Here is a 10,420-nt window from a genome sequence, read left to right as displayed (position 1 = left end):
AAAATTGTATCTTTTGAAAAGGTACCGCCCCAGTGACAGCTTTTGTACCTGATTGGAGTGTCTCATTCTGTCTGTCTGTCTGTCTGTCTGTCTGTCTGTCTGTCTGTCTGTCTGTCTGTCTGTCTGTCTGTCTCTCATTCTGTCTGTCTGTCTGTCTGTCTCTCGTTCTGTCTGTCTGTCTGTCTGTCTCTCGTTCTGTCTGTCTGTCTGTCTGTCTGTCTCTCGTTCTGTCTCTCTGTCTGTCTGTCTCTTGTTCTGTCTCTCTGTCTGTCTGTCTGTCTGTCTGTCTCTCATTCTGTCTGTCTGTCTGTCTTTCTCTCGTTCTGTCTGTCTGTCTGTCTTTCTCTCGTTCTGTCTGTCTTAAATGGTACAAAAGTGTATCTTTTGAAAAGGTACCGCCCCAGTGACAGCTTTTGTACCTGATTGGAGTGTCTCATTCTGTCTGTCTGTCTGTCTGTCTGTCTGTGTCTGTCTCTCGTTCTGTCTGTCTGTCTGTCTGTCTCTCGTTCTGTCTGTCTGTCTGTCTGTCTCTCGTTCTGTCTGTCTGTCTGTCTGTCTCTCGTTCTGTCTGTCTGTCTGTCTGTCTCTCGTTCTGTCTGTCTGTCTGTCTGTCTCTCGTTCTGTCTGTCTGTCTGTCTGTCTCTCGTTCTGTCTGTCTGTCTGTCTGTCTCTCGTTCTGTCTCTCTGTCTGTCTGTCTGTCTGTCTGTCTCTCGTTCTGTCTGTCTGTCTGTCTGTCTCTCGTTCTGTCTGTCTGTCTGTCTGTCTCTCGTTCTGTCTGTCTGTCTGTCTGTCTCTCGTTCTGTCTGTCTGTCTGTCTGTCTCTCGTTCTGTCTATACACTCCAATCAGGTACAAAAGCTGTCACTGGGGCGGTACCTTTTCAAAAGATACACTTTTGTACCATTTAAGTACTAATATGTACACTTTAGGTACTAATATGTACCTTTAAGGTACCAATATGCCAATATGGACTCTTTAGGTACAAAGGTGTGCCTTTTGAAAAGGTACCGCCCCAGTGACAACTTTTGTACCTTTTTTTTTAGAGTGTATGTCTGTCTATCTGTCTGTCAGTTGTTCTTTCTGTATGTTGTTCTATCTATCCATCTGTCAGTTGTTATACATTATATCTGTCTGGTGTTCTATCTATCTGTCTGTCTTTCGTTATGTCTGTCCACGACTGTCCCAGAATTAGCTAAAGAGCTTTCTTTCTTTCTTTCTTTTTATTGGTGTAACAGCAACAGGCCAAACTTTGCACAAGCAAGGGTGTATTTGTGTACATATGAGAGAAGGAGAGAAAATTTGCCAGAAATGTTTGGGGGAAGGATGCAAAGCAATTAATTTGCTGTGTATACATTGGTTATTTACTTCAGTTTCTTTTTTGTGTCCTGCTTACACAGGCGTGTGGCATTAGTCTGTATGTAGTGAAAGAGAAACATAGAATATGTTTGTGCTGAGATGACGCCTCACAGACCCAACCCATAATGAGGGCATGTTTAGGGCATAAACTCAAGGCCAAACCACACACAAAAACATTTCATTTAGGGCAGGTAAGTTTTCATGTGTGTCAGAAATATACTAAATGAAGCATATATCAATCTACCGAGCAGATAAGATAACAATTGCACATCACATTAGTGAAAATACTATCTAAAGGATAAAAGTATTAGCACAAAACAAATGTCGGTTTGGCATTACCATTTCTAATTTTCCTGCTAATATTCATCTAATATTTATATTTAGTTTCAGATTTATTTCAATTAACAAAAACAAAATTAATTCATGAAATACATAAAAAGTTAACAACAACAATACTGTTTAGCATTTATTCTAAAGGTACAGAGGAACTGAAAGATTATATTCAGGTCATTTTGGCTTATGACTTAAACTTTCACATACAAAGAAAGGGAAAAAAACACTTTCCATTGACAGCCTCTCAGTTGTTATACAACTTACAAATGTACAGGTTGAAGCCAGAGAGTCTAAGAGCATCATCTCCATATAATGCACTGTAACTGTACCCCTGTGTTACGTGTGTGTGTCTGTGAGACATTAATAGCTCGCCTGCTGATATATCTGGCTCTCTTTCCATCACACTCTGTGTCGTCGCACCACCTGATTCCTCTTTGGGTTGGGAGGAGGGGCGGGGTGTAGTTTAAGATCCCCTACCCCACCCAGCTCATCCAGCAAGCTGACAAATTCTTCTATGGCATCCTAGGGTGTGTGAGGGTGTGTGTATACTTTGGTGAGAGGGATCCCTTGTGACTGTTTCTTGAGTCCAGTACTCACAGAATGTGCCAAGGGTTTGCCCTGCCTCGGGGGTATGAGGTGACCCCATAGCATCTCTCACTGACACACACACACACACACACACACACACACACATATAAAGGCAGCAGCTTTAAATTACCAAGCACTCTCGCATCCTCGTCTTACTGTTAACCTCACTCACTCTTTTAAAGTCAAGGAATATTTCATTTTAAATGTTATACAATATTTAATATTTAAAGCTTTAAATTGTTTGCAATTTGAGTTAAATGTAATACTTTTAATGTAACAACAAAATAATATTTTACTAAATAATTTTTGAAAACAACTACTTAATTTAAAGCCATTGGCCATTTCTTTATGCATTTGTACAGATAAAGAAAAGTGATTTGTAAATGCAAAATAAATGCTTAATAAAAAAAGTTACATGTTTTTATTAATATTTGTATTTATTATATTTTTTATTAATATTTATTAAATTTTTAATTGATTTCTCTTCACTCTCAAAAAGTCAAGACAAAAAGTTCTAAAATAATTTTTTTTCAAACAGCTATGCAATAGTACATACTTATCTGAGAAATCCGACATTTTATTTAACTTTTTGGGCTTTTGTTTTTTTATAATATGTGGAACATAATATATTTGTGGGGAAAAAAGGGCTCTGAAGTGGTGTGTTCAGAATCGCTGCACACTTGAGAGAGCAAGGTAGTGTTAGGTTAAAAGTTATCTGTGAGTTTTACATTTCATAATCTTTCCCAAAATCTCCATTATAAAATGCCCTCTTTTTTCTTTCTTACTAATCTGAAGGAAAAGACGAATCATATTTACCATTACAGCTGTATGAGACCTGCATCTTTTACATGGACGTATATTGAATTTGCATGTGTGTTTGAGTTATGCAATATGACACAAGTGTTCCGTCATGAGGTGGCGGTTTTGTGGACACTCCTGCCCGGGCCAGAAAACACTGCGGGCCATTGCTTTGGGATGTGTTTCACATCCAAGTTCATGGTGAGTTCAGCCCTTAAGAGAGGTGTGTGAGTGTGTAAGAGGGGTCTATATTCCCCAGATGTCTGTGAAACGTATCACTAACACTGGTATAATGCTAGCCAAACTCTTTCCCGGGTTTTATTTTTAACTCCGCCGCTGAGACAAAGAGTCCAGTCAGTGCTGCCTCTGAGAACCAGGCCACAGGAGCCCGACCAAGTCTGGCTGCGTCACACGGCTCCCGGTGTGTGTGTGTGTGTGTGCAAACGGGCCAGAGCGGAGGAGTGGAAAGAGGCCTGGCGTGGAGTCACCACTGTGGTGAGAGCATCAGGGGCAGTGGGCCATCGTGATGATGTCATAAGAGGAGGAAGTGGTTTGAGTTGTGTGATATAAGAGAGGGGAAGAGCTCACCAAACACAAACGCAAGGCTGTGCAACATTGCACAAATGCACAATTACATTTGTTTTACATTGCCACCTGTCTCAATACGTAAAAGTTTACGTGAAATGTTACACCCCTCTTTCACCCCCCTGTCTTATTCGTTTTCAAGACAAACTTGCATCCATCTCATTACATAACCCAACACGAAGATCCAAAACACGCATACATACAGGCCTCTTGTTTGCCGAACCCCATAATCCTCTCTGGTAACCGTTTTCCCCTGCCAACTACGGCCTCACTCTTTCTTTCCTTTCCTTTCTTTCATTTTTTCCCTCTTTTTCCACCTCATAGTGACGCACTCCTCACATAATGAAACTGTTAAGCAAGGGACAGGCTCTCTCTCTCTTTCAGGGTGAGTAAAACGATAGTGCTGCTCTGTATTTGTGGCTGGCTGCATTCAGAGGGAGGCTATTTTTAGGTTTGGCGGAGCTATTTGGAGGCGTTACTTGTGTCATCAGCACCATGCCACGCGCTTGCCATCATATGGGTAGTATTTTTACACTGGGAGAGAACACTTGAGCACACTTGCAGACTCTGAAACTCATGCTTGGTAAACCAACAAGAACATCAGCACCTGAGCCAGGGGAGGGGAGTATGTGTGGTAGCAGGAGAGTATGACCCGTGTCAGCCCCGCTTACGCGGAAGTGAGCTATTTTCTGTGAATGTGCGAGACTTTTGAAATAAATAATAACTATAGAAGAATAACAAAGTGCAGTAAATAGAACTGTTTGCACTACAAACCAGTGTGTTTATGATTAAATTCAAATAATATAACAAATACCAGTTGGCAATATTAAGCAGCATAAGGGATTGTTTTTATACAGTTAAAATAACTAGAAGCGGCTGACACCAGAAGCCTTGCACATTAAATGTGTTAAAAATGGCTCGCTCCTACATTTAGAATAAGATGGATATGGATTGGATGATATAATGTGAGCATCTTTTTCACAACCACACTCTAATCTGTGTTTGCTATTCTTTGTCGATTCTTCCACTCAGTATCTATTCCTTCCTTTGCCTTTAACACCTGAGCTTGAAGGTCAATAATTTGGAGGTGTTTTTTTTTAATTGCTATATTGTATTTTATATTATAAGTTAAAAATGCCTAAAAATTTAAAAATATGTGTAAAATGTGTTTAAAATGTTAATTGCCAAAACCTGGCTATTACGCAGATTATTCAAGTACATATAAATATATAACTAATATAATATATATATATATATTATATATCGTATATTTATATATGATAAATTATATGTGTGTGTGTGTATAAACACTATATTTAAATGGCCAAGCACACTCTCATTCTCGTCTTACTGTTAAACTCACACACTCTTAAATAAATTATAAATTTAAATTATTTAATTATATATATATATAATCGCTGTGATCAGCGGCAGCTGGATGCAATAATTGCATGCCAATGTGCATTGGCTCGTTTAGTTTACACTCGAAGTAGATTGGTCTATCGAAGCGATATCCCAATTCGTCGGTCACGACGTGACTCGTAGTGACCGACTGAAAGGGAACTTAAAAATGAGGAATACAACAAAGTGATTTATAATAAACACACACACACATATATATACAGTATATATTTAACATATAACATATATTTAACATATAAGATAAAAATGAATATATTTTAATTATGGTAATTAACTATTATTAAATTATTATTTTTTAGTAATTAAAATCTGTAACCCCGAACAAACCTTGCCCTAAGCAGAGTAATCATGTAGTGTATGTTACTATGGTGATAAAAACTGATAAAACGCCTGTTTGTGATACTAAAAAACTAGGGCTTGCAAACTACAATTAAATGTCTTGAGTGTGTATGTTTGGGTCTGTGTGTATCATGTAACAGGATATGTATCTGTATTACAGGGGTCACGTGTTACAGGAGACAGCCGAACATGAAAAGTACATTTGAGAGGATTTGTTAAGACAAAGAATCTCAGATTCTGATCTATTATATATGAGAACAATACCAGAGCAATATCCAAAACCACACAATTCTCCAAGACTATCACCGTTTCTCACCTCTTTTTTTCTCTGTCTCACTCACTCTTGCTCTCTCACACACTTAAACATGCTGTAAGTGCCTACAGGGAAGCACAGCTGTGGATTGGAACTAGTGCTTCCAGTTTCAATCACACTCAGGCTTCTATCAAAAATATAAACTTTGCGATGGGCCATTTGATATCTGAATCTAAGGCCAAAGACATAAGTATATGTCTTTGTTCTTGAAGAACTATGTTCTTAAGTATATGAAAACAAACATCTATTCAGCTAAGTTGAATTTCATTAATTGCATTCTGAAATGCTAGACATAATACGGTGCAAATGTGTTTCATATTTTAAGCTTTTCCAGATGCAAATTGCATTGCATTTAAGGTATACATTTTATTAATTCATGCATTCACTAGGACTCGAATCCATGACCTCTGTTTGCACTAGACAAAGATATCTTGTAATTTCTTTCTTTCAGGTCGACAACTGTCATGTCGGAACAACAGTTTGAAAAGAATCTTACTGAACAAGTTAGTTAAGCTGTTGACATGTTTATAGTTAGCTTTAACCTGGATAATAACAACATCTGGTTTATGGTCACAGATATTTTAGGATGATTTGCATTTACAGTCTCATGTAATGTCTGTTTCTGGCCAAAATCAATGTTTTTTTTTTGTCCACTTGTTGCACGTGCAAAAGCAAAAAAATAAAATTATATATATATATATGTATGATATACAGTGGGTACGGAAAGTATTCAGACCCCCTTAGTCTGAATACTTTGGACCATGTGATATTTCAGTTTTTCTTTTTTTAATAAATCTGCAAAAATGTCAACAATTCTGTGTTTTTCTGTCAATATGGGGTGCTGTGTGTACATTAATGAGGAAAAAAAATTAACTTAAATGATTTTAGCAAATGGCTGCAATATAACAAAGAGTGAAAAATGTAAGGGGGTCTGAATACTTTCCGTACCCACCGTATATGTATGTGTTAATAGTGTTCTGGATATAAATTAATATTAATCATCTTTACCTATACAGTACAGAGTCATTCACAAGCTTACTTGATTGCTGAATTGTTATCAGAAAAAATATTCTCAGGTCAGTATATGGTAATGTTCATTGACATATAAGGATCTATCAATAATATTTTACTGCGTGTTTTACTGAGGCTCATGTCCCAAATAATAGGGTCTAGCGATGCCACTGGTCCTGATTGTCTTGGGAGACACAAGTTTTGTCCCAAATGATGTACTATACACTAAGTACTTTTACCATACACTATGTACTCTACCGTCTAGTGTCTGAATATTAAAAGGTTATTTTGTCATCTGACATCGGAGTCTGATAGTCTCTCCCCTTCACTGCATAAGGAAAGCTGTGCATGAAATGTCCATCATTCCATTTGGTTAATTATACATCATCCGGGTATTAGAAGTGCACTTTTCCTTTTTAGAATTTTCAGTATGAGCATACTATTCATGTTATTTATACTATAAAATAGCATACGTATGAAAATTGAGATGTCATATGCAAATTGAGACTTGTATTTTCAACAAGCATCACCTTTTACCTTTCCTTAGAAAACTCCTCCACACTGTCACAGACAGCAGACCGTCACAGATAGTAAATTTAACAGACAGCAGTACAAAGACACACTCACTCTGTTGAACCATGTGCCATAATCAGGATTCTTGTCCAGCAAAGATTCACATAGTTCACTGTAGTACTCTTTCATTTGTGACGAAAAATGAATTAAACCAGACTTAACACTGTTTTCTGCCCTTCAGACGACAGGAGCCCAGTGACCCGGTCCCTGTGTGCAGAACAATATAGCGTATGAAAAAAAAACTTCTCTTGCAATCAAAACGTTTCAGGCTTTCTTTTCTTTCAGCTATGTTTTGAGGATACAAAAAAGCTTGTGTGAGCATCTGCTTATATGGTTCTGTGTGTTTTTATTTGTCTTGTGTATGCGTAAACCTACTTTATGCATTCTACATAGTACAAATGTGTGCTTTTAGACACTTGAATCTGTGCAAATAAAGTATAAATTTTTTTTATCCTAGCTAAATATGTGGAGGCAAAAGGTGTTTTTTAATTACTTTTTTTTATTTTATCTATTCAATCCCAGATTAAAATGTTCTGTAATCTATGTAAATAAAGCATATAATTGTAATTCTTTTTCCATCCTAGCTAAATATGCAGGTACAAAACTGTGTATTTTATTACTTTGTATTATTTTATTTATTGTAGCTATGCAAAGATAACTACAATTACGCAATTTTTAGGTTGATTTCCCCCCCCAAAATTTAAAAACTGTGGCTCTGTAGTTGGGTTTTTATTTCTGAATTTTCTATCCTGCCTAAATATTTAGAGACAAAAGTGTGTATTTTTATTACGTTTTGTAATTATTTATTCTATCCCAGCTACATATGCAAAGATTATCTTAATTAAGCATTTCTAAGTTGATTTCCCCTAGAAGTGTAAAAACTGTGCCTCTGTAGTTGTAGTGATGTTGGTCTTTTAGCATTCTGACCAATTGGTGATACTAGTGGTGCACAAATCACACACTTTATTTTTGAAGTCGGTTCACATTTATATGCAGGCATACAGAATCACATACATGCTCGCAATCGTGTTTCCTAAATTTAAATTTGTTTATTTTTTGGCAAAATGGGAGCCAACCACATGTAAATTTGAAGCTTTCATGCAGGCTGAGGTCATTTGTAATGGCTGTCAAGAGAAAGACCGAAAGCCAAAAAAATAAAAAAATAAAAATAAAAATAACGAGAAAACTCTCGGACGTTTTGTAATTATTTATTCTATCCCAGCTACATATGCAAAGATTATCTTAATTAAGCATTTCTAAGTTGATTTCCCCTAGAAGTGTAAAAACTGTGCCTCTGTAGTTGTAGTGATGTTGGTCTTTTAGCATTCTGACCAATTGGTGATACTAGTGGTGCACAAATCACACACTTTATTTTTGAAGTCGGTTCACATTTATATGCAGGCATACAGAATCACATACATGCTCGCAATCGTGTTTCCTAAATTTAAATTTGTTTATTTTTTGGCAAAATGGGAGCCAACCACATGTAAATTTGAAGCTTTCATGCAGGCTGAGGTCATTTGTAATGGCTGTCAAGAGAAAGACCGAAAGAAAAATAAATTTTATATATTTTAAAAAAATAAAAAAATAAAAATAAAAATAACGAGAAAACTCTCGGGCCAAGGAGACTTCCTGTTGTCAGATGGACAGCTGCCCAGACTGTGGTCTACAGGGCGTCACTGCATCGGACTAGTGAACGTGTGCTGTGCTGTGATGCTGTGATGTCGTGCTCCCTTCTGGTCTGAAGGAGGGTGTTGATGGGTTAAAATCACGTCGGAAGAGAACTGAAGGCAGATGAACGTCAGAAAACTTTATTATTCAGCTGCCTTGTCAGCGCAGTCTACGTGCTGTGGTAAGCATGTGTGTACATGTCTGTTTGACTCGGTTTATTTGTGAGAGACAATCTGATTTTTCCCATTTGTCTCACGGGGACCTGAGACAGCTGCTGTAGGCGGAGCATGTTGACCAGCACAGCTGTGACCTCACAGCCCAGCGTCGTCTCTCTGACAAAGACGCAAACAGACACACACATACACACACCATTGAGTTTCTGGCAGCGAGTGACTGCATTCCATCTGTCCCTGATGTGCAGTGGTCAAGATTCGTCTGGGTTAAGGGTCATGTGTCTGTGGGGGTGTGGTCAGCCTCGAACGCTGTTCTGATGTCATTCAGGCTGGACCGTGTTGCAAGGATGACATAATGACGTGTGTAACCTGCGCTGCAGTACAATGTAACTCTCAGGAGTAAATAAAAGGATTATGTAACGCACATCATATTTCATATAGTTTGTCTCTTCCACACAACTAGAAAGCCACACAGTTATTTTCCGAGAACTGCATGATGAAAAAGTTGGAACTTTCTGCATGTCATAAACACGCATGTTCTTAATAGGATATATTTTATTATGAATATGCTTCCCTTTAAATTGAAAATTTATACTAAAATCTTTTTTTTTTTTCTTTTTTTTTTATACGTTTTTCTGCTTTTTTGATAGTCTGTAACACTTAGATGTACACCACAAAATGAAAGAAAATATCTATTGCTACTTTCATTTCATCGCGACTTTAAACCCCTTAACTGTCATCCCCATTTTTTAAAATAGGCATGCAGGTGCACTATCCAAACTTAAATTGTTGTAATTTATGAACACTTTGGAATACAGACATAAGGTTGGTCTCTTTTTAAAGAAGAAAATCAGCAGATTATTGCAAAAGTGGAATTTTTTAAAGCATAAAAAAGTTATGGTAGTTTAAATTTACTGTAAAGAAAATGCACTATATTAATTTTATTTTATATATAATAAATATTTTACATAACAGGTTTTACTCTAAAATTGGTATAAAATTAAAGCCTTATGTCTAAATAAGTTATGTTCCAAATTTGAAGTTGATATGAAAAAATTTGAGGTTCCTGTGAGATTTTATTTAGGGCGTCATACCACAAACAGCCACCGGGTGCCATCCAAACTCCATTTAATTTTTTTAATGCATTTTTCTGTCACAAATGTCTAGATTTCTCTGTCAAAATTACAATATTACCAAATATGGAATCCTGAGACTCAGACCTTTCCAATGATATGTATTTTGTCAAGATTATAAAAAG

General features: G+C 37.0%; 1 long non-coding RNA gene across 1 annotated transcript in view; it reads left to right on the top strand.

Annotated features, from left to right (window-relative positions):
- Positions 1-8,993: 8,993 nt before the first annotated feature.
- The window catches only part of LOC107723424 (uncharacterized), a 7,180-nt gene continuing 5,753 nt past the window's right edge, over positions 8,994-10,420 (top strand). The window contains exon 1 of the long non-coding RNA XR_001637920.1: positions 8,994-9,170. This is a non-coding gene — a long non-coding RNA (uncharacterized LOC107723424). The remainder of the gene's footprint in view (positions 9,171-10,420) is intronic.

The sequence above is a fragment of the Sinocyclocheilus rhinocerous genome, unplaced genomic scaffold, assembly GCF_001515625.1.
Source record: "Sinocyclocheilus rhinocerous isolate Xijiao unplaced genomic scaffold, SAMN03320098_v1.1 scaffold241, whole genome shotgun sequence".
Classification (NCBI taxonomy): domain Eukaryota; kingdom Metazoa; phylum Chordata; class Actinopteri; order Cypriniformes; family Cyprinidae; genus Sinocyclocheilus; species Sinocyclocheilus rhinocerous.
Note: the sequence above shows the minus strand (reverse complement) of the source record. Positions and strands in the feature narration are given on the sequence as shown.